Here is a 26144-nt window from a genome sequence, read left to right as displayed (position 1 = left end):
GTGAAAAGAAAACTTAAAGCAGCCAAAAGCCATTAACAACTGTTACAAAAGTAACAAAACTGACCACAGAAACACTTAAGTAGAGCAATAAAGGCAGGACCAGACTAAAAATAACTCACCAAGGCAAAACCAGAACTTCCTTTGCCTTCCCCCTGACAGGATTAACCCCCAGGATAGGAAAGACAAAGTTCCTGGGAAAGGGGTGAAATGCTACTGGTTCAGACTGGTTTGCCCAAATCGGTAGTGAAAAATGCTACCATTTGCCTGAACTGGTAGTAAAAAAATGCTTTAAAAAGTTTTTAAACATTCTGACGATCAGCTCTGTGACAATCAGATGTGCTGCTCAATTGTCAGAACTTTTTTAGCATTATTTTGCTACTGATCAACTGTGCAACAATCAACTCTACCTGATCGTCTGTAAGGTTCCTGCTTGTTGCAAGGGCCATTCTGTGTGAAGTCCAGCTGATTGTACATCGTGTGTGAATCAGTTGTGCAGCTTTTGTTATTTTTGTGTAAAGTGTGATAGTTGGTTTTTGAGCTCTCTGCGACTCTGTGAGGTTCCTGTTTGTTGCAGGGGCTATTTTATGTGAAGTCCAGCTGCTTTTACATTGTGTGTGAGTCAGTTGTGGGTCCTCATTTTATCGACCTCAGAAGGATGGAAGGCTGAGTCAACCTTGAGCCTGGTGAGATTTGAACTGTCAAATTGCAGTCAGCTGGCAGTCAGCAGAAGTAGCCTGCAGGACTGCATTCTAACCATTGTGCCATAAGGAAAAGAAGAAGCTTGCAAAGCTATATACAAGAGACTAAAACAAGTAGAAAATAAGCATAAAATTAGCAGCAACACCATCAGGATGAAGAACAGTAAGATGATGACTTAGGGGGGCGCTAAGAGGCAAGGGGGCAGCAGGGGGGTGCTAAGAGGCAAGGAGGGGGCAAGGGGGGCGGCAGGGAAGCACTAAGAGGCAGGAGGGGGTGGCAGGGGGGCGCTAAGAGGCACGGGAGGTGGCAGAGGAGTGCTGGAGGTGGCCCCCTCACAGGACGCAATTCTGCCTGGGGCTCTGTTGGCCACCAGTCAGCTGAGCACTTCTGGCAGGGGTGAAATTCAGCTGGTTCTGATCAATTCTCCTGAATGGTAGGACAGATTATGGGCAGTTCGGAGAACCGGTAAAATGCGCCACTGACTGGTTCTGCCCTCACCTCCCGCCCCTCCCACTCACTCCTTTTCGTACCTCACCTGCCTAGAGGCACAGGTGCTGCTGCTGCTGCTCCTTTGTTCCCTCACTTATCTCAACCACACAGCCCAGCAGACCTCTGCCCGGTGAGTCTTCCTTTTCTTCTATTCTAGCTACCTCCCCCAAGCCCCAGCCAAGGTATCTATTCTTTTCCCAAGCTATTTCCCTCCGTCTGGGCTCTCCCTTGAAGAGCTGAGCCTAGCATTCAGTTTAAAATCCAGGGCAGGGGAGTGGGGCAACAGAGCAGCCAGAAGGAGGGGAAAGTGTTTTTCTTTTTTGCCAAGCTATTTCTTTTTTCACAAGGAGAGGAGGAGAGAGGGAGGGAGGCAGAGAGGGAGGGAAAGAAAGAGAAGGAGAGAGGAAGGCATGAAGGCAGAGAGAGAGAGAAAGAAAAGGAGGAAGTGAGAGGGAAAGAGGAAAGAAGTGAGAGAGGGGAGGAGGGAAAAAGAAAGTTAGGGAGAAAGATGGAGAGAGAGGAGAATAAGAAAGGAGAGTGGGAAGGAGATAGGGAAAGGGGGAACGAGGAAGAGAAAGAGAGGAAAGGAGAAAGAGGGAGAGAGAAGGGGAAGAGAGCGAGGAAGAGAGGTGAGAGAGAGACAACTGAACTTTACTTATGGAAAGGTGTTATGTCAATGGAAGAGATAGGAAACTGCATTACTGATATATATGTCAATGCGTTGATTTGTACTAAAAATTTTAGCTTAAAAAAGTTATAGGGAATCACAAATATGTAAGTTAAAAGTGTGGAAAATGTAATGTACACATTGATGACCCTTTGCATGAGTTGTATTGGGAAAAAATAAAAAATATATAATAACAACTAAAAAAAGAACATGATTTCCCAAAGTGGTAAAAGGCTACATTTTGCTAGAGTTATTCTTTGCTTCCAATTTGTTGAGGAAACGGATTGAACTCCATTGTCTATATTTCCCTTTCCATCCCCATGGTTGGTCAATGATTGACTATTCAGAGAGCTCTGTGTTGAGAATGATGAAGATTTTGATCATTTGCTGCTTCATACAGACGTATGTTGGCTATCAAAAGACAACTATGTGAGACACTTTTACAATCTTTTTGACACTGTTGTGGAGTTTTTTGAAGACAAGAATGCTTTGCTCAGTGGTGAACTCAGAGAGATCAGGCATGACATTGCTTGTTTATCAGAACTATTTGCAAAGTTCAATGAAGTGAATTTGCTTCATTCACAAGAAAATGAGGTCAACCATATTAAGGCCAATTCTGTCATCTCTACGTTTATTTCAAAGTTAACTCTATTCAAGCGCAATATAGGCCGTCACGAGCTATACCAATTTCCGAGCTTGTCTGAGCTAGAAGAGAAAGGTGGGATACAAGATGATGATCTTCAAGTTTTTTGTGACCATTTGGACATGCTGCATAAAGATATGTCTGAGCGATATCAGGATCTTCCTTTGATGGAAATTCCAGATTGGGTGATAAATCCATTTTCAGATACTGAGGGAGATGGGGTAGTGGAGGAACAACTCATAGAGCTGCAAAATGACATTGAGCTGAAGCCAAAGTTTAAGAAATCGTACCAAGAGTTTTGGTTACAGAAAGAAATTTCTGATCGCTATCCTGCACTATGGACAGTGGTTAAGAAGCTCCTTGTTGCATTTCCAACATCATATTTGGTGGAATGTGGCTTCAGTGTGGTCATCCGACTTCTCTCCAAGCAAAGAAATCAACTCCAGATTACTGAACGTGGTGATTTAAGACTCCTGCTGTGACTTAAAACCAGACATTGGGAAACTGGTATCACTTCGTCAAGCCCATCCATCACATTAAGAATTTACTGAACAGTGAAGTAGTTACTAAATTTTACTGAGTTTACTAAGTTACTAGTCACTAAGGTTCTTGATAAATGACTATCAGACTTTGAAAACCTGGTATCACTGTATCATGTTCAACAATTTTGTTGAATTAATATTAACTAAAAAGGTTTTTAAATTGGAGTTTGAATAAATATGCAATTGTTACAGTTTTGAATTTTACTGTTACTATCTTCCTTCCGTCATGCAAACCGCCCAGTCACATGACCCCCAGCCACACCCACCAAGCTACGCCCACAGAACCAGTAGTAAAAAAAATTGAATGCCACCACTGGGTAGGGGGCACTGAGGATCAGTTTGTAGCATCAAGAGGGCGGTGGACTGAAAAAGTTTGGGAACCACTGTCCTATATTATTATTAACATGCTCTGATGCTAAGAAGTTCTACTCCCACTCCCCACCTCAAAAGAAATCTGTTCCAAATGCAAAACACAAGTAGAAGAGAGGAGTCTCAGTTTCAGTTTTACTTTCACAGCAGCAAGCAGCTTTACTACAGAAAAGTTGAACTAAGCCATTCCCATGCTCCTTCCTGTCTCCTTGCTCATACAGCAAATACTATTTGAGTTTCCAAACACCCCTCAACTCTCTCACACACCGACAGGACGCTAGCCAGATGAATACCAATGGATGCTAGTAGGCAAAGGCAGATTTCCCCCCCCCCCTTATTTTCCTCCTCACTTCAACGAATCTGTTCCTTCTACTGTAACACCAGTTAAAGGGAAAAAAGACAAAAAATGCAGAAAACGTTTTACAGATGCAATTAGGAAAACACAAGTAAGGGAAGCTGCATACAAGTATCATCAAACTGATCCCCAAGTCAGTAGCAGGCTGTAAAAAAGTATACATCTAATAACCTCTATGTTAATCAGTCACAAATGAGATCAATGCCTTGGACTAATAAATATTTGTTCTGGTTTTAAATATGAATCTCAGTGATTACTCCAGGGACAAGGTTGTTGATCTTGGACCCAGTTACTCCATGCCTGCCGCCGTGCTCTAATGTGGCAGGATGAGAGTCCTGGGATGGGTTGCAGTGGCGGTAAAGTCCACCTCCTTCCCCTTCAGGCATACTCTGAACCCTTACACAGCCTTCTTACCCACCAGCATCCAATGGCAAAGCACTTTCTTTCTGCTGTCCAGAAGTACAACAGATGCTTCCAAATGACATCTTTTGAAGCCAGAGAGGTGAAGGAGAGAAATTTTATGCCAACATTCAAAGTGCAGGGGCCACAGGATAGGTAGTATCATAGCTGGGCCTCAGCAGCAGCCTTCATTTCTCCAGATATACTTTGTTGGTGATGATGACAATAAAAGAGACATCCTCTCTACATGGGGCTGCCCTTGAAGAGCACCCAGAGGCTTCAGCTGGACCAGAATGTGGCCGCGCGGGTTATCTTGGGGGGACCTAGGTGCTCCCATGTTACACCTCTTTTAGGCAGCCTGCACTGGTTGTGGTTGTTTTCCAGGTGCGATTCAAGGTACTAATTATGACCTTTAAAGTGCTCCATGGCTTAGGCCCAGGGTAACTGCGAGACCATCTACTGCCACCAGTAGCCTCCCACCGTCCAGTGTGATCCCACAGAATTGGCCTCCTAAGGATGCCGTCGGCCAGACAGTGTCAGCTAGCGACCCCAGGGGGAGAGCCTTCTCTGTAGGAGCGCCTTCCCTCTGGAATGAGCTGCCCCCGGAGCTTCGCATAATCCCCGACCTCCGGTCCTTCCGATGCGCCCTAAAAAGTTGGCTTTTCCAGCAAGCCGGCCTGGCCTGAACAGAACAAAATAAATGATTAATTTAATTGTTAATTTTAATCAAATTTTTAAATTTTTATTGTTAATATTAATTGGGTTTGTTTTTAGATACTTTATTTAATTTCCTTTTTAACTTTTAGGATTTTTTTTTATGTTGTACGCCGCCCTGACTCCTTTTGGAGAAGGGCAGCATATAAATCCAATTTTTACTATTATTATTTATTATCCGTTGTGGAGTCTACTTAGGTGTTAATCCAGAAATGGTTAGCCAACTGCAAAAGTTGCTGCATGAACACAAGTATATTCTGGAACTTAAGGCTGCTGTTGATTCTGTTCCTAAGGGCCACAAAGACTTCCAGGGATGATTAACGCCGATAGGAAGCCTTCCGGAGAGCACCGAGGTTGTTTCAATGTCCCCAGGACTACAAGTGGCTGTTCTCATTGTCGGCCAGGATTTTGAGAAGAGAGATATTGTTCTCCACAGCAAAGACAACAGGCTGTTACGAATCAGTGAGACGCACCATGCTTATGATGCTCTCCAGTAACCTCTGATGTTCTGCTGTGGAGAAATCAATATACCTCAGCGTGAACCAAACATCACAGTTCCTCTCAAGAAGACTGTGTCTGCTGCTGCCTTTTACAGCTATAGGATAATGGAGCATGATGGCAAGGTTGCTACCTACTGCTGTTCCAGTTCCATAGCGAAGCACGGATATCCAACCAACTAGTGTTACATATATCCAAGGTTAATTTTATGGCCTGGCAAGTAATGTCAATCCAAACCTGATAGAGGGTAACTGTGATCATTATTTGTGACCATCCCTTCCAGCTTCACAAATTGAAAATCGACAGGGAAGCATTGTTCTAGTAAGTCTCCCACTTGCCTTCTTACACACCAAGCAAGGCCCCCCTTCATAGGTCTCTCTACCATGCTCAAACATATATATCCCATACTCTCCCACATATTCACACCTATGCACCAGTCTATGCATGACCCTTCTCCAACTCCCTCTCCCTCAACTTGCCTGAGCTAGATGTTCCAGGGACTCCCCCACACCAACAGTACCACTGTGGTCCTTATCTGGGACTCCCATTGCTTTTCACTTAATGACCCATGCATCTTGTGGTTACAATAGCAATGATGACCATCCGGATTGCTCTTGCAATCCTGCTTTATGTGTTGTGAGATTTTACAACTATCACTTAGCAATAGCAATCCCAGTCCCAATTGCAATTGTAACTCAGGGTCTAATCAGTGGTGGGATTCAATTTTTTACTACTGTTTCTATAGGCATGGCCAGGTTGTCATGTGACTGGATGGGCTTGGCCAATTTAGCAGTCCATTAAACAATACATAGCAGCCCCATTTTCTATTCTTTTCAATACTGCACAAAGTTTTTGCTCTAGGGATTTTTTTACTAGTGGGGAGAGGTTGGCAATACCTGGGGATTTCTGGAGATTTTTCCTGTGTGTTAGAGTAACCAAAATAACCAATTATATAAGGTCTCCTGCTGGAGCAGGGGGCTGGACTAGATGCAACAGGAGGCTCTTTCAAAGCATCCTTTGAAGCTGCGTCTAGTGCCAAGATTTGTGGTCCTTCCTTCTTCTCCTTTTTCTTTCCCTCTCACCCTCCCTCTCTCCCTCTCTCTATATCTCGTTCACTTTCCCTTCCTTCCATCTTTCTTTTCTTCTTTTGTTTCCCCTTCCCTCCCTTTTTCTTTCTCCATTCCCGCCTTTTCTTTCTCTTCTCTTCCCTCCCTCCCTCCCTCCTTCCTTCCTTCCTTCCTTCCTTCCTTCCTTCCTTCCTTTCTTCTTCTTTCTTTCTTTCTTTCTTTCTTCTTTCTTTCTTTCTCTTTCTTTCTTCCTTGAAGGCTTACTTTCTCCTTTGAAGGCGCCCCCTACAGCCTCCTAGAAGCCAAAATGGGGTGCGGGGGAGCTCATTTTGGCCTAACAAGCCTTCCTAAAGCCTCCTGGGAGCCAAAATGGGGCACAGGGGGCTGCTGCACCTCCCAGTGCCCTGTTTTCGGCCTAGCAAGTCTCCCTGAAGCCTCCTGGGAGACAAAACGGGGCACAGGGATGGCGGCGCACCCCCCCCAAACCCCATTTTAGCTTAGCAAGTGTCCCTGCACTTACCTGGGAACCAAAACGGGATGTGTGGGGACTCCTGGAAGGAGCTGGGAGAAGAGGAGCTGGGCCAGTCAGAGGTGGTATTGGTGGTTCTTTACTAATTTCTGCTACCAGTTCTTCTGAACCAGTCAGAACCAGCTGAATACCACCTCTAGTCTACCTGGATATCCATAGCCTTCTAGCATACAGTATATGGCATGCATGATCCACTTATAACTCAACTTTTTTTTGGCTCTTTCTACAGTATTTCAACTGAGCATTCTAACAATGTACAGAACTATTCTGTCCTATATGTTTTGTTAAATATAGTAATTATCTTATATTTTGCCACTAAATAAAGGCTTTCATCATATTCTGTAGCCTCTCAAACCTAAAATGTAAGGTTGCACCAAAATAAACAATAAACCTTAATTGCTAATAATCCCCAGGGGCAGACGTTTTAATTGAATGGAAATCAGATATTTTCTGTCAGCCTCTACTTTCGGCTGCCATAGAAACAGGGAGGGAGAGTTGACAGGAAGTGCTTCAGTTGGACAGACGTGAGGTGTGTGGGCTCACAAGAGCCTCACATGAACCCTGTCTGACAAACTAACTTCGAGGTCCGTTTGGACCGGAACCCCTCCTGGAGGGGGGACGAAGAGGACAGCATCTCATTAAACCCAGGGGGAGGCAACACAGTCCTCGCAGGTTGGAATTTGTCTTTTGAATCGGAGTCGGGGCGACAGCCTATAAATATGGCTGACAAGAACTGAACTTCTTGTCAAAGCAAAAGGAACAACAGGAGAGTTTGGAAGGGATGAACAGCTGGTAAGGTAATTTATCTAACCCACAGCCATAAATTAAATCTGGAAGAGGCAAAGAAATCTGGAGAACATAAATAATATTGATGGTCAGATCGAGACTTTTCAATTTGTGCTTCTAGACCGCCCCCTCTCCCAGAAGGGACTTTTCCAAAAAGAAAGAAAGGAAAAATGGAGGGTTGAAACCCCCCCCCCCAAAAAAAGCTATTTACTTGAATCCATTTTTGGACAGAAAGGAGGAAGCAGAGAAATGACAAACCCATAATAAAAATGTTAAACTTGGTTTTGGATTTGAAAAAGAAAAGAAGCCAAATACTTTGAAAGATTTATTTTGTTTGAAGTTTTTCCAATGGATAAATCTTAACTCCCCCCCAAAAAGCACTTCTTCTTACTTAACTTTGGCCTAAATTTGACTGTGCGGGAGGTTTTAATTAACTAACTGCCATAAATCAGAACTTTGGAAAGTACAATTGTCAATCACAAGCCTGTCTTCAAGTGATATATTGCGAGCAACTACAAGAGACTGGACTCAGCAAGGGAAAGAATAACAACAGAACGGAATCCAAACTGGGAAATATGAAGGTTTTTAAATTTTGTTTTGCTTTCTTCTACTCCTTCCTTTTCTTCACTCGGCAAAAGAGTAAGATGGCCTCAGCTTTTTTTCTGGTTTGAATTTAAGGTGGTCCAGAGTCTCAAAGTGGGATTTGTATAACTAACTGCAATTTTGGATCTGGACATTAAGGTAGAACAAAAGACTAAGATTGCCACCGTTGTTTTTCTCCATAGCAATTGGAGCAGACAAACTTAAGGTGGAACAGAACTCTGAAATAACAACTGCATAACCGTAGAATTAACTGTAACTTTGGAACTGGACATCATGGAAAACTGGGAATTTGAAGAACTATGTCGAATTTTAAAGAATATACATGAAACAGTAAAATCAATAAAATCAAGCCTAATTAGAATTTTGAATCCAGAGAAGCAGATAGCTATAGAAGAACGCAAAGAAGGAGGGCAAGGCTTTGAAGGGGTAGAAGCGGAGGGAAATAAAAAGAAGACAAAAAACTCCTTTGGTCCCAACAATGGTATAGGGAAAATTGTGAAAAGGGGAGGTGTCCAACAAAAGGGAAAAGAAAGCTGACCAATGCGATCTTGGAGGCTGGTATAAGGTGGTATAAGGAAAATTATAGGAAGTTATCCCCCAACAAAGAGGAATAAAAATTATTCACTTGGTCACCTGGGGAAACTTGAAGGGAGTGGATCTGTTAAAATAAAGAAAAGGGAGAAGACAGGAACAGAGAAATGGGACAAAAGACTTACCAGGAAAAAAACCAGATAATTAGGAACTATTATATGGGAAAATATAAAGTTAAGATAACGATTTTATTCTTAAATATGATAATAAAATGGAGTTGCTATTTGGTTGAACATGATAATGGAACAATAACTAAATAAAAGTTAAAATATATGGAATATGGATAAATATGAAACTGATATAGGGAGCTTGTAAAGCAGAAGTTTGTGATTTACCTTTTTAACATGATAATAACCAATTTCGTTGTATTTAAGTACAATGACAATAAAGATTATACTATAATTAAACTGAGTTGTGAATTGAGTGAATATGGCAATAGAAGGACAAATAAGCATGGGTCAAAATCTATGTAACATGGACATATCATCATCTTTAAGATGATGAACAAAGTGAGATATTTACCGCTTGTTACTTTATATAATACATTAAGGGAAGTGTAATGAATACTGAACAGCGAAGATTGTCATTTAGAGATAACTAAGGGTAATCTAATTAAAGGTATAGAAAAATAGAGAGGGAATATGAAATATACCTACAATGGGAAACTATTGTGATAAAAAGACAGAATCACAAATTGGGGGCATGTAAAAATGTATAACTATATAAAGATAATGATGAGAATAGCTGGGAAATGTAACTAGGTCTATATCTCGACCAAAATTAGGTTGGGGAGGGGTTAAAAGCACAATGACTATATATGTATACTTTTCTGTTATATCACTTTTTTTTACTAAAAAAGAGGAGAAAAATTAAATATGCTTATTAAAAAAGAATTATAAATACCATCAACCTAAAAGGGAGCTTGCTCAGAAGCTGAAATACACCAAATAAATGAGATGAAGAGTGGGAAGTAGAGGAGAAAGGGAAGAAGAGAGGGATAGGAGAGAGCAAAGGGGGGGGGAAGAGGAGGAGAGAAATGAGGAGTGATAAGGGGAGGGAGGAGAAGGAGAGAGGAAGGAGAAGTTGAGAAGAGAAGGACAGAAGGAAAGGAGGTAGGGAGGGGGATGAGCGAAGGAGAAGTGTTGGATAAAGCACAAATATGGTCTATGGAGAGCAGAAGAGCCAATAATTGGTTTTTGGGAGTTGTTGGTAAGATGAATTAATGTAAACATTTAACAATACAATATGATGTTGGTTATGTAATAGTATACATGTGATTATATGTTATGAAAATGGAAAAATAAAAAACTTTAATCTAAAAAAAGAAACAGGGAGGGGGCTTGAGATATTTGGGAGGAGGAGTTACTGGTGCTGGACGAGTTATGAAGAAGGGAGTTTTGTTCTCACCATCTTCTGCGCATGCTGATGGTCAGTGTTTGGACTTGGTCAAGGTCAGCCATCTCACATACCAACTTGATGTTTTTTGAAGATGCACCCCATATGACACCTTAGGGAGTTGCAGATTGGACATAGGATTGGGGAATTGGGGGAAGGGTGCTGGGTAAACATTTGATATGTACATGTTCGCGCGTTTTTGGCTCAGATCTTGCTTTCTTTTTCGCTGCTTTCAATTCATATCTAGTAAAAGTACTTTATCTCTATTCAAATGGAGTTGAGGTTTTTCCTTTTTGGATATTGATGGAGGCATACCTGACATTTTCTTTCTATTAGCCAGAACAATTTTTTCACAAAAAAAACTTGATATGGTAAAAAAATAAAAGGTATGTTAAAATTGTTCTTATTGAAATTAATGTTCTACTCAGTTTCACCTACATCAGAGGTATGAAACTTGCGGCCCGTGGGCCAAATGTGTCATGCACTGGCCATGCTCACCCCTGATTTAGTGAAGGGGAAAAAGTTGTAATATGTCATGTGACGACGTGTTGTTGCGAGTTTGACACCCTTGACCTAGATCATAAATTTTCATCTGAAACCAATATTTCTTGATATGTTCCAATATTTAATTTAGGATAAGGAACAGCATTGTTATATTTAAATTACTTTACACATTCATTAAATTCATTTATTTAGATACTGTATCTTTAAATCTCTTAGCATGCATTTAATGAACCACAGTTGCAATTTAAAGTATTTTGCTACAGTATTCCAATTTGGTTTTAATAGTAGCTGAGACAAATCAACTTTTTCTAAGTTGTAATTTTCTTTAGCTACAAATGTATAATTATAAAAGCAAGTAAGCCAAGCTTGCCCTTTATGTATAAACCATCTGAAATATAACAGATTAATTTTAATTCTTTATTTTAGTTAATGTTTTTTTGCCACCTACCTCCTCTGTAAGGTGATTCTGAGCAGATTACAAGCTATAAAAGAAGTGAAAAAATAAAATAATAAAACACTAAATTACACAGATTAAGATTTTAAAACAAGATGGCCCATAATAAAGAGATGGATGAACAGTCAGCCAACCCTAGCAGTGAGTGTCCTGCTCGGGTCTCCAGGCCAACCAACAGTCAGGTTTTAATACGCTTCTGGAAGGCCAGAAGCAGTTCTCACCTCTGATAGTAAAGTGTTCCACTAGAATGGGGCCACAATGGAAAAGGTTCTTCTCCTTGAACCATTATGCTGGAATTCCTTAATAGGCCTCTTCCACTGGTGTGAGTGGGGCAGACTAGTCCCATTGGGAAGAGATGGCACCTCAGATACCCTGGGCCTATGCCATGTAGGGCTTTAAAAACAACAACCAGTACCATGAATTGGGTCTGGAATCAAATTGGTTCCCAATGTAGTTCATGCAGTAATAGTGTTTTATAAGCAGCCTTAAGGACTCCCAGGACTGTGATGTGCCACTGTATTCTGCACTAGCTGCAGCTTCTAAATACTCTGAAGGAGAGGTGTCAAACTCGCGGCCTGCGGGCTGGGTGCATCACATGGCTTTGCCCCCACCTGGTTTAGCGAAGGGGAAAAACCACCCAAAGTGCAAACCGGAAGTTCGGGAATGGACGGGTTGCCTGTAGGGCCGTTTTTTGCCCTCCGGAGGTTTCAGGGAAGCCTCTTGAAGGCTCTGCAGGGCAAAATATTGGCCTTACTGGCAAACCGGAAGTTACCATTCCCAAACTTCTGGGGTGCCCATATGGCCTTTTGCCCTCCGGAGCCTTTTGGAAGCTTCCCGAAACCCCTGGAGGCCCCCCAGGGGGGCGTGGGAGGCTGTTTTTGCCCTCCCCAGGCTCTTAGAAAGCCTCTGGAGCCTGGGGAGGGTGAAGAATGGGTCCATCATGGGCCAAAAGCACATGTGTGTGCATGTGCATAGCATTATGGGTATGGGCACACCTGTGCACGACCCCCTTGCGCTCCCCCCGCTTTTGGCACGTGATTAGAAAAAGATTAGCACCATTGGCCTATAGAGTATGTTGCAATAAGTAACTCATTATTGCAACATGCAATAATGACTAGAGCATGAATGACCTTGCATAGAGCCTCAAAGTCAGGTAATAGTGCAAATGGTTCATAGCATAGCTATGACTGCCACTACTCTTTGAGATTTCAACCCATTCCTTTATTTCTGCCATGGTGATGATTGAATGCTTTATCTGACTCACTTATTTTTTTACCTCTCCTGGACTGATACAACTGTCTAGCTTCATATACATACATTTAATACATTTTTTTCCTGTTAAATGGATTAAAAGAGGAAAGTGGGAAATCCTTGTCAATTTCAACGGGTCTAAGAATAAGAAAGTTCTATTACAGGTCTTTAGTAAATTTAACTTTTTAAAATTCCAGCTTTTTATTTTTCTACCATTTTAGAAAAATGGCACTGGATGTCAATGACCAAAGCAGAGTGGTCATTCCCACCACAGGTTGCAGTAGTCAATCAGAGTGGATAATTTTAGTTACAAGGAATTGAAGCACAACATACAAAGTTGACAGTGCAGATTGAACTAGTGCAGATTGAACTAGCACAAATTGGAAAACATTTTTGACACAGCTGCAACATGGACAGAATTAGTTAATGGTTGGGAGGAGTTAAGGACAATCTTATGTGTTCTCCTTTCATGAAATATTCACACTGATGTAAACTAGAAATACTAATCTTCTTTGTAATATTTTAAAGGTTCTATATGCAAAAATAATGTAACAATAATCTGTAATATTATTTAATTTCACTGTATCCATGGATACATACAGAAATTGTTTGTACTCAGATGTTTCCATGAATTTGAATGTAAATTAATAAGCTTACCAGCCAGGCCCAGCTACATTAATGGTTAAATTAAATCAGATAAAAGAAGAAAAAGCCAGAGTAGGATTATTGAACATTTTGCTTTCTATTATAATACCTTCTTACAAATTAAATTGAATGCCATCATAAAGTCAAGTTTACTATGCTCTTAGGTGTACTTGAAGTTACGTTCATGTAACCCTCCTTACACTTATGTAAGTCTATGGATAAAAACAGCAATAAATTACTAATAACCAATCACTGTAATTTAACTAAAATTATTGCACTGATTTCTAAATTAGAAGCGATGTTGAAAACTATAACCTAAGCACACAATTGACACATTTACATTTACTGTTATTTTCTTAAAAATCCATTATCTATGCTCCTTTCTTTAAAAAAGCTATAACCCTTTCTAGTTCTATCATTTTCTGTGAACCTTAAGAATCTATATTAAGAACTCAGTTCACTGCATAGATCTCAATGCATTTGAATCAGTAATAAGCATACAATTCTAATTCTAATTTCAATATATTACAACCATTGGATGTATCTGTAAAGACTGTTTTGGGAAGACATAAATTCCATAAAGAAATAAAGAATTTGTGAAATTATATATTGAATGTATAGCATTATTTCCCTCAAATCACCCTGTTATGGAATTATATCAGAGCTAGAAATACCTTATTTGCAAGACCCACCTAAGACCTATAAAGGAAATACTGCTTGCAGTTCTGTAAGACATATTTCAGAAGAATTCATGTTGCAATTGCATCAAAATCATCCATACAGACATTTCCACCTTTCTCTGCAGTAGGCACTGCAATAAAGAAGACTGGTAGAAAGCAAAGAGGTAGACGGTTGTCCATGCTCACCCTCAGCATAATGTAAGAAAGATGCAGCAAAATGGAAGCTATCAGATAACTTCTCTGATTTCTTAGCTCCACCAACCCCAGCTCCAGCCCATTGTCTCTTTTCTTCAGCAAAGTGGTCCAAAGCTGAAGATAAAAGCTGGTTCAACAATTCCTTAAAATCTCCCTCTGTGTCCCCAGCCCACAAGTCTAAGCAGTGGTGGACCATCTTGAGCTGCTTGTCATTTTCAGGCAGCTAAACTGATATGAGGGGAAGAAGGGGAGAACCCCTCTAACCTTTGGAGTTGTCTGCACCAGTCCAATACTTCCAATATCCGACAGCAAGAGGAGGAGGAGAACCCACATTAAAGTATCTCCAGTATAAAGCAAGTGTCTCAAAAGGTGACTGGTCAGATAAAAGAGCCAGTTGCGCCTTCCATTAGCAGGGCAGCTGTCATAGAAGGAGGTAGTTTTGAATTTTTCCTGGCTTTGATCAGAATCTTCTTTGGTAGCAAGCGCCTTTAAACTATCACCACTGAATTAAAGGAAACGTGATAGCTACAGGCGACCATATGCCTCTGTCTTGAGACTGTCTCACCCTCTTCCGCACTCCTTGCACCCTTAGCTCCTACTATTCCTGACAGCTGGCCGGGGCACTAGGCGTCCAATCAGAAAATAGCGGCAGTTCCAAAGGGAGGGAGGGTGCTGGAAAGTCAGAAATAAGTCGGAGAGAACGCGCACGCCATCTTTCAGGCTTTGTCCAAGCAAGCCGCGAGGCTCTTGCTATTTTCTCCAAAAACATAGGGATGGAAGAAAGAACACGCACGCACCAAACAACGCCTGCGTGCACTAGAAATAAAAAGCGATTACCGCCCCCTCCACAGCTACTGCTAGACAATTGGTGATGAAAAAGAGCTTCTTTTTGGAGCAAGGGAGATTCGACTGTTGATCGGAGCTGACGGGATTTGGAGGAGGGGGAAGGGTTGCTTGGTGTATACCGTATCCTTAAGCAGCGGAAGGAATGGGCGGGGCTTTAAGTTAAAAGAACCCTGCCTCGAATTGAAACCTCAGTTTAAATATGAATGCCCTGGTCTGGAACGTGGGGAGTTCTTAAGACAGGGAGAAAAATGAGCCAAATGCCAGGTTGGAAGGAAAATCTGTCTGGTTCAGTTCCAAACTGGAAGCAATATGGAGATTAATTGGAAAAATTGTTTATTGAACAGAACCACAAAGAGAATTCTGGGTCAGCTGAACAAAATGGGGTTGCGAGCTTTTTTTTCCCAAGAGGCAGCTGGACTTCCTGCTTTTTGTTCGAAGACCTTTCACTTCTCCTCCAAGAAGCTTCTTCAGCTCCTCCAGAAGCTTTCTCAGAGTTGAAGAAGCTTCCTGGAGGAGAAGCAAAACATTTTCAAAGAAAAACCAGAAAGTTCAGTTGCCTCTTGGAGGGGAAAAAAAGCACCTTTGGGAGGGCACCCGGTCCTAGCCTGTGCCCCTCGTGTCCGGGCATCCATTCCAAGGAAGGACTCAACCTGGCTTCAAAAAGGGTCCATGCTGTAAGTGGGTGGGCGAGGGATAAAAGTTGCAGGTATGGCGTCCTCCCTCCACAAAAAAGCGTCCCTGCCTTTGCATCCCCCGATTTCTTCAACCCTCGGCTGCGCTGCGCTTTTGCAAAACAAGCCTGCCCTCAACCGAACCAACGTTGCTACTCACGGTGGCCCAGGGCCAAGGTGCCCCATTTTAAAGTTGTACTCCTTTTCTTTTTTCTTTTTTATTAAAGTTTTAATAAGTTTTACAATTGTTTTCTCCCTTCCCTCCCTCTTCCCCCAACCCTACCCCTTATCCATCCCTCCCCCCCCCACCTCCCAGAGCAAAGTTCAGGGTATAATCATTTAACAATCATATGCTAACATAAGCTAACTAATTTTAACATTCAACCATTCTTGTGCTTTAACTCCCCCTTTCTCAAGCTAACTTTGAATAAATTGTAATATTCCTTATGCCTTCATTCATAAGATAATTGAAGTTTTTTAGTCTGATATTTGTTTTGAATATAATCAATCCATCTTCTCCAGTCCAATTTGTATTTCTCATCTGGTCCTTCAAATACGCTGATATTTTGGCCATCTCGGCTAGGTTTACTACTTTTAACGTCCATTCTTGTATAGTAGGCAACTCTTCCTTCTTCCAATATTGCGCCACCAACAATCTTGCTGCCATCGTTAGATTCAAAATCAAATTAGTCTCTATAACAGTAGAATCTGGAACTATACCTAACAAGAACAACTGGGGCAAGAATTTTATCCTCTTTTTCAAAATATTTTGAATAATCCACCATATTTTTATCCAGAATGCTTTAACTTTTTTACAAGTCCACCAAATATGGTAATACGTGGCATCAACACAATCACATCTCCAGCATTTAGATTGTAAGTTTGGGTACATACATGCTAGTTTTTTTGGATCAAGGTGCCATCTATAAAACATCTTATAAAAATTATCTCTCAAATTCTGGGCTTGTGTGAATTTTACATTTTTTACCCAGATCTTTTCCCATGTTTCCATCATTATTGGTTCCTCAAAGTTTTGTGCCCATTTTATCATACAATCTTTGACTAACTCTGTTTCGGAGTCTATTTCTATCAATACATTATACAACCTTTTTATGTGCATTGGACCCTGATCCCTAATTTGTTTTATCAAGTTATCCTCATTTTGGATAATACCAATTTTCTTATCTTTTTGCCATCTAGCCTGCAGCTGTCTATACTGGAACCACGTTTGAATTATCCTTTCCTCTCTTAGTACATTCAAGGATTTTAACTGTAATACACCTCTATCTATACTAAGAAGTTCTCTATATGTAATCACATCTTGTTTTTGTTCTATACTTATATTCTCTATTGCGTGTCTGGGCACACACACACACACACCCATAGGTATCTTGTCATTTAGTTTATATTGATATTTTTTCCAAACACGCAGCAAAGCATTCCTTAAAATATGACTTTTAAAGATCTTGTCTACTTTTTTATCATATATTAAGTAAGCATGCCAGCCATATAGCAAATCATAACCCTCAACATTCAGTATTCTATCCTCTGTTAGATTAATCCAGTCACTAATTGTTGTTAAAACTACTGCTTCATAATATAATTTTAAATTGGGCATTTTCAAACCTCCTCTTTCACGTATATCTTGCATTATTTTAAGTTTTATTCTCGGTTTCTTCCCGGCCCAAACAAATTTATTAATACCTTTCTGCCATTCTTCCAGGTTTGCATCTTTTTTAAGTATTGGGATCGTTTGAAAAAGGAATATAAACTTAGGCAGGACGTTCATTTTAACTGCTGCTATCCTTCCCAACCATGACAGTTGTAATTTTTCCCACTTGTTCATTTCTATCTGTATTTTTTGCCATAATGGTCCATAATTATATTTATATAGTTTCCCATTTGAAGTTGTAATGTAGATTCCTAAATATTTAACCTTTTTTACTATCTCGCATCCTATTACTCTTTGTAGTTCTTCTTTTTGATTTATAGATATGTTTTTAACTATCATCTTTGTCTTTCCTAAATTTATTTTAAACCCAGATACTTGACCATATTGATTAATTACATTCATTAAACCTATAACAGATTCCCCCGGCTGAGTTAAAGTTACGACCAGGTCGTCCGCAAATGCTCTTACTCTGTATTCATACTGTCTGATCCTAATTCCCCAAAGCTCATTGGACCCACGTATTCTATTCAGCAACAACTCCAAGGTTAAAATAAATAATAAGGGAGACAGGGGACATCCCTGTCTTGTTCCTTTCTCGATTTGGAAAGATTCTGTTAGACCTCCATTAACTATAATTTGAGCTGTCTGTTTCTGGTATATTGCTGTAATAGATTGTATAAAATGCTCTCCAAACTGCATCTTTTGTAAGATTTTTATTAAAAATTGCCAATTTACTTGGTCGAATGCTTTCTCCGCGTCTAGAAATAAGAGCACTGCCGGGACCTGGTTGTTCTTTCCCAGATATTCCATTATATTAATGATTTGTCTTACATTATTTTTCATTTGTCTCCCTTGTATAAAGCCAGACTGATCATTATGAATCATTTGTTGCATGATTGGCATCAACCTGTTTACCAGTATTATAGCAAACATTTTATAGTCTGTGTTAAGTAGTGAGATAGGCCTATAGTTTTTTGGCTGGGTAGGATCCTGTTCCTCTTTAGGGATCAGAGAAATAAAAGCAGTTCTCCAGGATGGTGGAACCCTGCCTTCCACTTGGATTTTGTTAAATAATTCTTTGAGAGGTTCCACCATCTCTAGTTGTAGCTTTTTATAATAGACTGCAGGCAAGCCATCTGTACCAGGAACCTTACCCATTTTTAACTGCTTAATTGCCAGGAGAATCTCTTCTATGGTTACAGATTGATTCAGTCCTGCTCTTTGCTGATCTGTAAGTATAGAGGTTTTCTCTTTCTTCAAATATCTGTCAATATCTAAACCTTGTATTTTATCACCAGCATACAATCTTGTGTAAAATTCTAAAAAAGCCTTTTTAATCATATCCTGTTGAAAAACTTCTTTACCTTTATATTGTACTTTTTCTATTATACGAGACTTTTGTTTTTTCCTTAGTATATATGATAACCATCTACCTGGTTTGTTAGCGTTACAAAAGGTGTTGTGCTTAGCATATAGAAGGTTAGTAGCTACCTGGTCTGATATCAACATGTTAAACTGCCCTCGCAACAAGCTAATTATCTCCTTTGTCTTTTTATCATGTGGCTTGGATATTAACTCCTGTTCCTTCTTTTTAATCTCTATCTCTAGTTCCCTATGTTTCTTTTCTTGCTTGTATCTATGGATATTATTCAGATTTATCAAAACACCCCTCGTGTATGCCTTACTTGCATCCCAAACCATATCCATAGATATCCCTTTGGACATATTGAAAGCAAAATATTCTTTCAATAATTTTTTACATTTCATAACATTTTTCTCATATCTAAATAGATTTTCATTCAGTCTCCACGACCTCCTTGGTCGCTCTCCATTTTGAACTTCTATCCAAACCGGATTATGATCTGTTAAGGTTCTCGAGCATATCTTAGTCTTCTTCACCCTAGAAAAAAGATCATTTGTAATTAATATAAAGTCAATTCTAGAAAAAGATTGATGCCTATCTGAGAAAAAGTAAAATCCCGTTCTGTGGCATTTCGCTCTCTCCAGATATCTCTCAGCTCAAAATCATCTATCATATCAAAACAAGATTTAGGTAGTCTTGATCGTGTTCGGGTATTTTGCATGAGCCTCTTTTTATCTTGAACTGGATCCAATACTCCGTTCCAGTCACCCAATAAAACACACGATCTGTAACCCCATTGTATTAATTTGGTGTGAAGCAACTTATAAAATTTTTCTTGTTGTTGATAGGGAGCATATACTCCTATTAAGAGTATTTTCTTGCCTTCTGTTAATAGTTCAATTGCAATGTATCTTCCTTGAGGATCAGCTTCAATTAATTCAGCCTTTAAATCTCTTCTTAAATATATAACTATACCATTTTTCTTCTCCGGAGCAGATGCAACGAAATGTGGTCCCAGTTTTGCATTAATCAAGTATTTCTGATCTTGTATTCTAATGTGTGTTTCTTGTAGGCAAATTACATCATTTTAAAATTGTTTCAAGTAGTGAAATATTTTTTTCCTTTTTTGTGGTGAGTTTAAGCCATTAACATTCCAAGTTAAAAATTTAGTTGTCATCTTCGGTGTGCTGAAGCTTTTTAAGAGCTGCCTGGAAATCTTGATGAGGGGAAGTGAGCGGAGTGGGGGAGGGGAATGAGAACGCTGTTCCTTCAGAGGGTTCCTTTATTCCAACGGTCGTAGGCAGGGGTAGATGCGAGGACAGAAGGAGATTCTGCAGTCGGTTGGGAGACCGTGGTCGCTGGACACACCTGGTCGTTTGTACCAACCCCCGCACTCTAGGTGGCCAGGGTTTACAGAGCCAGGGCATGCGGCTGATGTTGTGTAATGCAAGGTCCGTTGTTAATAAGGCCCCCCTCATCCATGACTTGGTTTCTGAAGGGGAGCCAGACCTTGCAGGGATCACGGAAACCTGGTTGGGTCACGAGGAGGGTCTACCCCTCGTGGAAATGTGCCCACCAGGATACCGTGCATTCCATCAGCCTCGTGCCTGGGGTAGGGGTGGCGGGGTGGCGGTAATTATACGGGAAGGCCTGGCACCGAGAGAATTCGCCACAGATATCCGGGTGTGAGTCTCTAGGTGTGAGATGGGGCCCAGGGAGTCAGTTGGGCTTGCTGATTGTATACTTGGCTCCTCGCTATGCATCAGCAGCCCTGCCAGAGCTCCTCGAGGTGATTGCGGAGGTGGCGGTTGAGACCCCCAAACTATTAGTTATGGGGGACTTCAGCCTGCCATCGACGGGTGGATCATCCGAGGTAGCTCTGGAGTTCATGACAGCCATGGACCTGACCCAAATAATACAGGGCCCCACACACGAGGGAGGCCACATGTTGGACCTTGTTTTTATCTCTGGTCAGTGGAAGAGTGATCTGGGAATAGGGGATTTAGTTATTGCTCCCCTGTCATGGTCAGATCACTCGCTTCTCCGACTCGACTTCCCTGCCGTTACCCCCCATCGCGGGGAGGCAGAACCAGAAGGTCCTAGATGGTTCCGCCCCAGGTGACTGATGGAACCTGATAGGTTCCAGACGGAGCTTGGGCCACTGCCTGTAGCCCTGACCCGCTCCCGGATGGAGGACCTGGTGGCCGCATGGAATAGTGCGGCGGCCGGGGCCTTGGACCGGGTTGCGCCTTTGCGGCCTCTCCGGTGGCAGCGAACCACCCTGGCTCCTTGGTTTACTGAGGAGCTGAGGGTGATGAAGCGCCACAAAAGACGCCTAGAGAGCAGATGGAGATCCTCTCGCTCCGAATCTGACCGAACACAGGTAAGAACCCATTTACGGACCTACCTTGTGGCACTAAGGGTGGCTAAGCGTCGATACTATGCCACTCTTATTGCGTCCTCAGACAACCGCCCTGCCGCCCTGTTTCGGGTGACCCGCTCCCTCCTTTCACAGAGGCCGCGGGAAGCCCCTTTGCAGGGTAGAGCAGAGGAATTTGGGGAATATCTGCAGGACAAAATCGCTCAGATCCGGAGTGAGTGGGTCTCCTTTAGTGATCTAGGGGAGACATCAGGGTTGAGCCTTGAGGGACCATTCTGGGAGGAGTTTGACTCTGTTGCTGCCGAGGATATGGACAGGTTACATGGGCGACTGCAGGCCACCACATGTTTACTGGACCCGTGTCCCTCCTGGCTTGTACTGGCAACCTGGGAGGTTACTCGAGGCTGGCTCCAGGGACTAGTGAACGCTTCGTTGAGTGAGGGGTTCTTGCCAGTCATCTTGAAAGAGGCGGTGGTGAGGCCCCTACTTAAGAAGCCTTCTCTGGACCCAGTGGAGTTAGCTAATTATCATCCTGTCTCCAACCTTCCCTTCTTAGCGAAGGTTGTTGAGAGTGTGGTGGCGCAACAGTTCCCTCAACACCTGGAGGAAATTGATTATCTAGACCCGCGTCAGTCCGGTTTCCGGCCCGGTCACAGCACTGAGACGGCTTTGGTCGCGTTGGTGGATGGTCTCTGGAGGGCAAAAGATGGGGGTTGTTCCTCCATCCTAGTCCTTTTAGATCTCTCAGCGGCTTTCGATACCATCGACCATGATATCTTATTGCGTCGGCTGGAGGTGATGGGGGTGAGGGGCACCGTACTGCGGTGGTTCTCCTCCTTCCTCTCCGGTCGGATGCAATGTGTGTTGACGGGGGAGCAGAGGTCGACCCTGAGGCCGCTCACGTGTGGGGTGCCTCAGGGATCGGTCCTCTCGCCTCTCCTGTTTAACACATACATGAAACCGCTGGGCGAGATCATTCGAGGGTTCGGGGTTGAGTATCATCTGTATGCCGATGATACTCAGCTATACATCTCTACCCCGAGCCACCCCAACGAAGCCGTCGAAGTGATGTCCCGGTGTCTGGAAGCCGTCCAGGTCTGGATGGGAGACAACAGACTCAAGCTCAACCCCTCCAAGACGGAGTCGCTGTGGCTACCAGCGCCCTGCTTTAGCCAGTATGTTCCATCTCTGGCCATTGGGGGTGAACAATTGCCCCCGGTGGACAGGGCACGCAATTTGGGCATCCTCCTAGACTCCCGGCTGTCGCTGGATAATCATGTGACAGCCGTGGCTAGGGGGGCATTCCACCAGGTTCGCCTGGTGCGCCAATTGCGCCCCCTACTAGAGCGGGACGCCCTACGCACAGTCACTCATGCCCTGGTGACTTCCCGCCTCGATTACTGCAATGCTCTCTACATGGGGCTCCCCTTGAGATGCACCCAAAGGCTACAGCTGGTGCAGAATGCAGCCGCACGGACAATAATGGGGAGTACTAGGTACTCCCATGTAACACCGCTCCTGCGCGAGCTGCACTGGCTGCCTGTGGCTTTTCGGGTGCGTTTCAAGGTGTTGATTATCATCTTTAAAGCGCTCCATGGCTCAGGACCTAGTTATCTGTGGGATCGCATCCTACCCCACACATCCCTACGGCCAATCCGCTCTCACAGAGAGGGACTCCTCCGGGTACCTTCTGCTAAGCAATGCGGGTGGGCGGTGCCCAGGGGTAGGGCCTTCTCTGTGATGGGCCCAACCCTCTGGAACGACCTCCCCCCCAATATTAGAACTACTGTTGATCTCCGCTCCATCCGTAAGAAACTCAAGACCCACTTGTTCAAATTAGCTGGCCTGGCTCAATTGTAATTGAAAGCAAAATATAGTATAATTGAATCCTGGCATTTAAAAAATTTTTAAATTTGGGGGTTTTAAATTGGTTTTAATGGTACTATTTTAATTTTTGTAAAATAGTTTGGTTTTGTACGGACTGTGTGTTTAAGTTGGTTTGTCTGGTTTTGTGTGTTGCTTTGTTATTCTTTTTGTATATTGTCTGTACACCGCCCCGAGTCCCTTCAGGGAGAGGGGGCGGTTTATAAATTAAATAAACTAAACTAAACTAAACTAATTTCACCTTCGATCTCGCTCCCCCCACAGCTTCTGACATCTGGATTTGTTGAAGCTTTAGTTCTTGCTCTTTACGTTTAGTGACCGCACGGGTTTGCCTTTGTTCCATAATTCCTTCTGTCTCCTCCAGTAAGCTCACAGCCCCAGCTTGTGCCTGTGAGCCTTGCTGCCTGGGATCTTCTGTATCTTTTCTTTCTTTGGATCCTGGAGATGGAGGACATCCTGCCTTTAATACTCTACTATAGAAATCTCTTGCTTTCCAAACTGTGTTGAGTCGATATCTTTCTCCCAGATAGTTCACCACCAGTCCTACTGGAGCCTCCCATCTAAATTGAATCTGATGACTTTTAAGTTCATCCACTAGAAACGCATAGTCCTTCCTGGATCTCAGCATTTTGGGGGGAATTTCTTTAAGTACTATCACTTCTTGATCTGCCACTTGTAGCTTATTTTTATAGGTTGCTTGTAGTATTGCATTCCTAGTTTTCCTGGAAACAAATTAGATTACAATATCTCTTGGCAATTGTCTTTGTCTGGCAGTCCATGAGTTAACACGATAAATTTTGTCCAATTGCCAGGCACATTCAACCTTTGATTCCCCGGTTAATTGGGCAAAAGAATCAGCAAAAATTTCTCTTAGATTCTCTTGGGAATGTTCCTTCAAACCCCTTATCCTCAGGGCAAATTCCATTGACCTGTATTATATTATTGTAAGCTCCACCTCAGAGTTGTCAATTTTGCTTTGTGCCTCCATGAGTTTATTGTCCAACTTTATATTAGACTCACTAATTTCTTCCACCTTCTCATCAAGAGATGCTACATAGCCAAATAGTCCTTTAAGTGCATCAACAATGTCCTCTTGGGTTCCGGTTCTGGCTGCGGTTCGCGACGGGCAAGTTTTGCTCACCCCGCGCACTCCTGGTGGGCTCCCCTTTGATTGGGGGGGCACAGGACGCCCTGGAGGGGCTCCTGCTGAGGGGGCGGCATAGCGGGGGATCCCCTGTGTCGATGGCAGATGGGGGGGCTCCCCGCATCGCCCTAGGCACCGGGAGGCAAGAGGGGAGGCGCCACGGCATCTTCGCATTGAGGCAGCCAGATTAAATTCAAGATTTGAAGGACGCAGTTGCAATGCGGTGAGATGGAGATTCCCCCGTTCCCTTTGATGAGTGAAGGGGGAAAAAAACTGTCAGCCTTTTTAGAAAAACTTTCAACTTGTGGCTGGGAAGTGTGATTGGAAGGAGGGGGATTTCCCTCCCCCTTGGACAAGCGGCTTTAAACTGTTTTGCTCCCTGCCCCCAGAAGAGGAGGAGGGCGGGGAGCCCTGGAATGGAATCACCCTCATAGCAAACAACAGATTTCCTCTACTGCAATTGTGAAAATGAGGTGATGATCTGTTTCTTTTGAAAACTTTGAAAACTTTTGCCTTCAGATCCCGGAGCTGGCAGGGCAAGATGGCACACTTCCGTTGTCTTTATGTACTTTGAAATTTGACTCCACCCACAGAAATTGCAGACATTTTGGCTTTGTCTCCGTGACACTCAGAGAAATCTCGTGCTACACTTTACCCAGGACTTGGAACAAAGGATTTTATTGCTTTATTGCCTAGGTCTCTATCTGCCTGGGCTCCCTGCCTCACGATCCCTCTCGGCTAACCACCTTCCCAGTTGTTTCTTCTCTGTACTGACATCTCCATCTCTGAGCTTTGATTACTATAATGCCACCTAAAAGACCACCACCGGGGAAGCCGGGATTTGCTCCGCCCCAACATCTTCAACGTCCAGCCCCAGCGGACAACAGACACTAACTTCTTTGCTCCAGCCTAAGCCTTCTGGGGTGGACTTTCAACAGATGTTTGAACAACTCTTAAAGGGGCAGGAGGACTTAAAAAACCAATTGAAAGGAATGAACGAGCAGCTTAGAGAGAATAAAGATTGTACGATCCAAAATTCACAGAGACTGGAACTTTTGGAGGAGGGGACGGCTGAGATGAGGAGAGAGATGAAGGGGGTCCAGAAAGGAAATCAAGAACTTGAGAACCATCAGATAAAAACAGAATTTGAACGGATGTCTTTTTTCCTTAGATTTCAAAATGTAATTGAGGCTGATGATGAAGACTTGAGGGATATTATGACTAATTTATTGGCTGAATATACTAACAAAGACAGACAACAGATGGGGTGGGACATGGACCTGGTTTATAGAGTAAACTCAACATATGCCAGAACACACAACGTTCCAAGGGAGGTACACATTAAATTTCTCAGAAAGATCACAAGAGATGAGATTCTGAGTGCACAAAGGGGACAAGCATTAAAATACAAGGATAGAGAAATAGCCATTCTGAAACAGATCCCAAAGAAAGTTAGAGATAAAAGCAAAAACTATTCGCATTTAGCGAAGAAATTATACCAGAAAGGGGTGTGGTTTAGATGGCTTTTTCCAGAAGGTATGCTAATATTCTGGGAGGACACGAGAGTTAGAATTAATACAACTACTGAGGCTGAGGCCTTCATGGAAAAAAATAAAGTCCTTCTAGATAAACCTGATGACACTACACCGGACATACAGGACACGGGAGGTGCCGGAGCTCTGCCGGGGGGAGGAGAAGAGGCAACATTGAGAAAACTCAGATCACAAAAACGAACTTGAAAATCTGTTTGATATAAAATGATTGAAATTATTTTAAGATAAAAGTTTATATGCTGACAAAATACTAATAAGTAACAACAATCTAATGTATTAATAAATGAAAGTTATGAGAATGGGGGGAGGGCCATCTCCTGCATAATGTAACTGTCAAAATTTGTACTTCATCCACTACCCCTTTCCTTGTATATATTTTTTTAAAAAACCAATAAAATTTTGTTTATAAAAAAAAAAAACAATGTCCTCTCTTATTTCTTGGTTACTCGTTTGAATTAAGTCCTTGATTCCAGATATTTCCTCAGAAACATCTTTAAAAGCGGCTGAGATTTTCCCCTCCAGGACAACTGCTTGATCTTTTAATGCTTTCTGCAAA

At 42.4% G+C, this 26144-nt stretch overlaps 1 protein-coding gene across 5 annotated transcripts in view; it reads right to left on the bottom strand.

The window, feature by feature from the left end:
• The window catches only part of MYRIP (myosin VIIA and Rab interacting protein), a 154853-nt gene extending 139856 nt beyond the window's left edge, over positions 1 to 14997 (bottom strand). For 3 of the 5 annotated variants that reach the window (XM_081969803.1, XM_081969806.1, XM_081969807.1), the window contains exon 1: positions 14340 to 14997. The gene's annotated coding sequence lies outside the window, so the exon portion shown is untranslated. Of the gene's footprint in view, positions 1 to 13892 lie in introns of all 5 variants that reach the window. The other 2 variants (XM_081969804.1, XM_081969805.1) reach the window with 2 other exon arrangements.
• Positions 14998 to 26144: the final 11147 nt, after the last annotated feature.

The sequence above is a fragment of the Natrix helvetica genome (genome assembly GCF_964273705.1).
Source record: "Natrix helvetica genome assembly, chromosome: Z".
Taxonomy (NCBI): domain Eukaryota; kingdom Metazoa; phylum Chordata; class Lepidosauria; order Squamata; family Natricidae; genus Natrix; species Natrix helvetica.
The sequence above is the reverse complement of the archived record's forward strand: the minus strand, read 5'-3'. Positions and strand labels throughout refer to the sequence as shown.